The 5,852-nt window shown below is 42.4% G+C and overlaps 1 long non-coding RNA gene across 11 annotated transcripts; it reads left to right on the plus strand.

Annotated features, from left to right (window-relative positions):
- Positions 1 to 1,387: 1,387 nt before the first annotated feature.
- LOC133896069 (uncharacterized) lies at positions 1,388 to 3,543 on the plus strand. 11 transcript variants are annotated; one of them, XR_009905699.1, is made up of 4 exons: positions 1,398 to 1,832; positions 1,918 to 2,017; positions 2,088 to 2,249; positions 2,740 to 3,543. It is a non-coding gene; the product is annotated as an uncharacterized LOC133896069 (long non-coding RNA). The 11 variants fall into 11 exon arrangements; XR_009905694.1 differs by having other exon boundaries at positions 1,399 to 1,832; positions 2,115 to 2,249; XR_009905695.1 differs by having other exon boundaries at positions 1,399 to 1,832; positions 1,926 to 2,017.
- The last annotated feature ends 2,309 nt before the right edge of the window (positions 3,544 to 5,852 follow it).

Raw genomic sequence — 5,852 nt, forward strand, 5'->3', positions numbered from 1 at the left:
ACATATTTGAGTATCAAGTATGTTGTCCACTTAAATTTTTGTTGTATGTGCTCCAAATTAACTTGCAGTACTAGAGTAATGTAAGAAAATAGATCATTGCATTATATATAAGCGATCACAAACATAGAAAAACATTTAATTTAGATGTTAGCTATTGTTCACATGTCATTTGACGCATGTAAGCTTTAGTAATTGAGTCATTGAAAAATGTATGCTCATGTTGAGCTCCTTGTGAAACATATCCATGAAGAGTTGGATTAAATTTGTATCTAATATGAGAAAATGACATGCACAATGAATTTAACATGGTGACATTGAAAGCTGTAGGAATAGCTGGTCTAGATTCATATATCCAATCTTTTGATCGAACAAAAGAAAGAGGTTTGTTCAGCACACTAGTTGTTTTTTTAGGAATCAATGCTTTAGTTGAGTGTTGATACAAGTACAAGAAGCTTCACGAATTCGCAAGAAAATCTAACAACTACTGAATTCGCAAGAAAACACATTGATAGTAGTTCACATAAAAGTTGGGAATTAGAACCAGAATCATCGCGTCAGGAAACGATGCACGAGATGTCACTACTTAAAAAATGTGTTACTACGAAATATTACAGTAACACGTCATATGTGTTACAAAGTTAGTCAGTAACACATACTCCATCAAGTGCTAACGTGTCACACAAAAATGTTCTACAGAAACACAAATATATGCAGTAACACATCTTATCTTATCAACTATTATATACTAAAGTGCCTGGAATCCCTGAATTCTCATGCTATAGCTATTGTAGCTATTGTAGCAATGGGCCCTATGTATGTACATGTATATATACGTATATATGTATATGTATATATGTATATGTATATGTGTACTTGTATACATATGTATATATAGGTATACATGTATACGTATACATATATATGTAATTTTTTGGAAAATTCTAGAAAAATGTCTAAATGAATATTAGTTATATTAATAAATCAGCTAAAAAAACTAAAATGCAAAGAAAAGTATCTAAAACTCAAAAAAATATGAAATAAATTTTTTTAGTTAGTATTATTTCCACCTACATGTTAAAACTATATGTATGAATAAACGTACTATTGTTTTCTCTATAATTAATTGATTGTGTTTAACATTAATAATTTCATAAAGAAACATTGAAATGTACAAAATTTGTGGACCAATTTTTTAGTCTTCTTTTGTCATGCTTAAAATAAAAACGGGCGCATAGCTATCAGACTATATACATATATACATATATATATTTACATATATATGTGTATATGTATATATGTATATACTCTGAAGGCCGTGGCTTTCTCAATCTGTGATTGATCCACGTGTCGCGACCTGGACAGCTGAATCCGGCGTTAACAGATCCGACGCGATTTTCGTCCATCGGATCTCTACCACGCGACGTTCTCCCCTCCTTCCTTTCCTCTCCATTGCTCGAACTCTCTGGATCCCACCCTGCCGCCTCCACCTTCCGTCCACCTCTCCTCCTCCGGCGCCGCTGCCTGCTCCTCGCTCAGGCTGCTGGCCTCCGCATCTACCAACGGCAGCGCCCGTCGCCACCTTCCCCGACGCAGCATCCCATCTCTCCCCGCGAGCCACCTCTCGCTCCTCCTTACATCGTGCTCGGTGCCACCGGCCGATGTGCACCGCGCCGGCTGCATTTTACAGCCTTACGCCTCCACAAGAGAAGGGCCGGAGCTGCCCTGCGCGGTTGAGGAGGGAGCGGCCGGGGCCAGGCAGGTCTGACCCCCTCTGCCCCCGCCACTCTACCAAATCCCTCTGCCTTCCCTCGGCACTCCACAAGATTGAGAAGGTGAGGACGATTCCTATTTGGATCATTTCTCACCTCAAAATACTCTCCAATTTGGATCATTTCTTTTCTTTCTTCTGAGTGAAAGTAAGTCAGATGATAGGCAGTTCTACATAAGTACTCCGACCAAGATGCTGCAGCTGAGAACGGACTCTGCTAACGACCGAGTGGCTTGGATTGAAGCCCTGGTATCTTCCCGAGCTAAATCTTCTCCTAATGGGGGTTTATTAGACCAGAATGATGCATCATTTTCTACAGTGAGGCTAAGGAATCATTTGCACGCAGAAGGCCTTGGTGAGGAAGCTCGACCCAGACTCTGAACAGATTGTCCATTCAGAATTCTCTCAGTATTATGCACAGATGAAACAACACTGTGAAGAATATTTGAGCTTTCTCGGCAGTCTTTGACGACAGCATGAGGTAACTTTCCAGCAGGATATGCCTACTGGTAGTTTAGTAAAGTCATGTTACCCCCACTCTTATCATAATCTATCAACTGTTGGATTAATGTGAGCTGCAAAAGGATCTTGATGCCTAATTTAGCACTTTAAAGTTTCGTTTAAATTTCTATGTTGCCCCCTCACCCATTGGTACTTATGGTGCCCTTTCCTAACTACACAAGCTAATGGTAGATCCATTTAAAATGGTAGATCCCCGCGTTCCTTGAATGGTATCACATGTCTAGCAAAAAAAAAGGAACTACTTTAGACGCTTTGATTTCTATTAAGGATCTTCAGTAACACATCTATATTTATTTTCTTTTGGCCATGTTCTCATCGTAGAACATAGATTTATGCCCTATCAACCAACTTGAAACTGACTGATGTGGAAATCTGTCTTGTACACATTCACCTTGTTGACTATGTCACAATTTATCTTCATGGCTTCATGCTGATATACTGTTTTTCAGGCACTTAATGCAGATGATACTGCTAATGTCAAAAAGCCTCATCTGCACTTGATGAAACCTGAGTACTCCTACTCTGAACCTGGAAAATGTAGTGGTGCTTGATTTTTTTTTTAATTCTCTGCTTTCCTTTATTGGTTATGCTTGCTTTATTATCCTTTTTTGCATTCATGATGCATGTTTTCCCCCTATACTATCCTGCCAAAATGCCGTGTGCCATATGTTTCAGCTGAGCATAAATGCTGAATAACATGTGGGCTTAAATTAAAATTAACTCCATCTCCAAAAGATGTATGGTCGCTGCTCTTTGTTTTTTCTGATTTGTTTTGTCAAGGTTTTCTTTTCCCTTAAGCTTTAATATGTGTGCTTACTGTTAACTTTTCAATCAGAGAGGAGCAACATAGAATGTTCTGATGATGTTGGGCGACAAGAGTTAGATAAATTTTCAGATGAAGATGACTAGCATTTCTATGATACAAGGCTGCAAGTCCTGAATGAAAAAAAATCAAATTCTGGCAACTTAAAGATCCTATGCGATGACGATAAATTTGTAGAACCAAGGGCTGGTATGGGAAATAGTGGGTGTTTATCGCTGTCTTCAAAACGCCGCACAAAGTTACCCGAGCCAGCTAAGAAGGAAAAGGGTCTTAGTCTTTGGTCAATGCTATGGATGCTGTGGAATTATGCCAACAACATCCATATTTATTCTTTTGACGGATGTTATGATTATAATCATGGTGATGTGTGTTATCATGTAACATGCTATTTTTATTATTTTCTATATATATGTTCATGGTTTCAATGTTATGATAATCATGGTGATTTGTGTTATCGTGTATCATTCTTACATTTTCTCTATCATTGATGAAACAATAGTGTAACCAATTATCACATTGCCATGTTGCTATAATTATAGAATGATGTTACTAATTGTGTTGCTATAGTGAGAGAAAGGTGTTACTACGTTTTGCCAATCATCAAGAACTGGGTTGTAATATTTCAAAAATGTGTTACTAGATGTGTGATTACAACTAATAAAATATTTTACAAATAATGTTACTATAGTTATGAAAAATGTGTTACTACTGCCTATAATAATGTATATCATACGTGTTACTATATGTTAGTTGTAACACCTTTTATTACATATAGTAATAACTATTATGTGTGAGAATAGATCCTACCATAGTAATATAGGCAACAAGGACACATATCAAATATGTTACTACAAACCTCAGTAACACATTTATTGATATATAGTAGCACATATGTGTTTTACTACATCCCTGTCCTGACGTAGTGTGTGCAAACACATGCACGCGAAGCATATATTTATTATCTTCTGAAACAACCTAATCAATACTAAGAGTTAGAAAAGTTGGTTCATTTAACCCAATATATGCTGGAGCACCATGACGTTATTTTCAAATAGGAAATTAATGAACATGATATGTCAATACATGCACATCAAGTTTTGAGCACCTTGTCTAACAATCAAATGATCACCGCCATGAATTTTATGTGGCGAGTTAGGCATACTATTTGTTGGAGTAAGAGTTCGTCTTGCCCCAGCAAGTACAGCGAGAGGTTCTTCTAAGGAAGAGACTCAAGCTTGGAGACAAAGTTTAAGAGGAAGGAACACCACGAATGTATTGATGGTAGAAAAATGGATCGCACTTGAAGGAGTATCACAGCGTGACTTGGTCTGTTTTCACCTTTGTATCTTTTTTGCTATCTTGCCCATCCCGTACCCAGAGGACCATGGCTTCCTATTTTTAGAGCCGTGCATAGCTTGGTGTACAAGTTATCATAATGTACAAATATCCGGGATCTGATTGAATTACTAGGTCTTATCCCGGATAACTACCTTCTACCCTATTGGGGAGATAAATATCCAAGGTGGTAATTATCGTGGTGCCTGCCCCCTGAAGGGGGCAAGCCGGTCGCCAACTGCGGCCCAGTGCCGCACTGTCATGCCGGGGTGTCAGAGTGGTGTCCACTAGCCTAGGTATTTAATGCCGATCACCTCCTCGCAGGCAAAGTACGACCGATGCTTACCTTTTGGAAGATCTTTGCTGAGGCCTGATGACTCACCCAGTAGCCTCCGGGAAGCCAGCCCGGGCAGCGGGAGGATGAGGCCTCGCGAGACCGAGCCTTTGTGAGGTTGAGCCTCCGGGAGGCTGGACTCTGAATGGCTAGGGCTTCAGGAGGCTGAGGCCTCAGGAGACCGAGCCTTTGGGAGGCAGGGCTTCGGAAGGTCAGGGCTCCGCAAGGCGGAGGCTTCGGGAGACCGAGCCTTTGGGGGGCTGAGCCTTCGAGAGGCAGGGCTCCAAATGGCTGGGGCTTTGGAAGGCTGAGCCTTTGGGAGGCTGGGCTCTACAAGGCCGGGGCTTCGGAAGGTCGAGCCTTTGGGAGGTTGAGCCTTCGGGAGGCAGGGCTCCAGAAGGCCAGGGCTTCAGAAGGCAGAGGCTTCGAGAGGCTGAGCCTTTAGGAGGCCGGGTTTATTAAGCCAAGGGCCATTAGGGGTCCTTGATAACGACCCCCAACAGTAGCCCCTCGCGAGGGCGGCTAGCGGAGCGGTCGAGCCCGCGGTTCCTTCGGAGTAGAGCTTCCGACGGTCCCTGGCTTGTGGTTGATGGCTCGTAGTTCAAGTATTGCTTGGCTTGTCTAGGACGGTTTGACCCGTGTGACAAAACGACATGCTGGTTGACGTTGGCGACAGGGGACATTGAATGCGCCCTGGGGAAAGGTGCAGTCCTGCCCTGTCAGGCAAGCGTGGGACGTGTCGTCTTGTCGTTGGGGGGGGGGGGGTCAAGGGAGTCAGTTTCGCTCCCCCATGATTTCGGCCTGGCAGGAAAAAGGACGGTGCGTGCGCCCGCTGCCTGGGGGGGGCAAGCTGCTCCCTATTTGTAGCAGGAGGGGGATTGCTCAGAGCGACCTTTTCGCCAACTCCTCGTTTTCATCTGCCTTTGTCTTTGGCGTCTTTTGCTTTGCGTGAGTCATCCTTTGATCCCTACTCTTCTCTCTCTTGTAATCCAGTGCCTTTCGTCATCCTCCTGCGGTTCGTATGGCTGGCTTGAATACCCCGAGTGAAGCCGGAACTTCGGAGGCGGGGG

Source organism: Phragmites australis, chromosome 16 (genome assembly GCF_958298935.1).
Source record: "Phragmites australis chromosome 16, lpPhrAust1.1, whole genome shotgun sequence".
Classification (NCBI taxonomy): Eukaryota; Viridiplantae; Streptophyta; class Magnoliopsida; order Poales; family Poaceae; genus Phragmites; species Phragmites australis.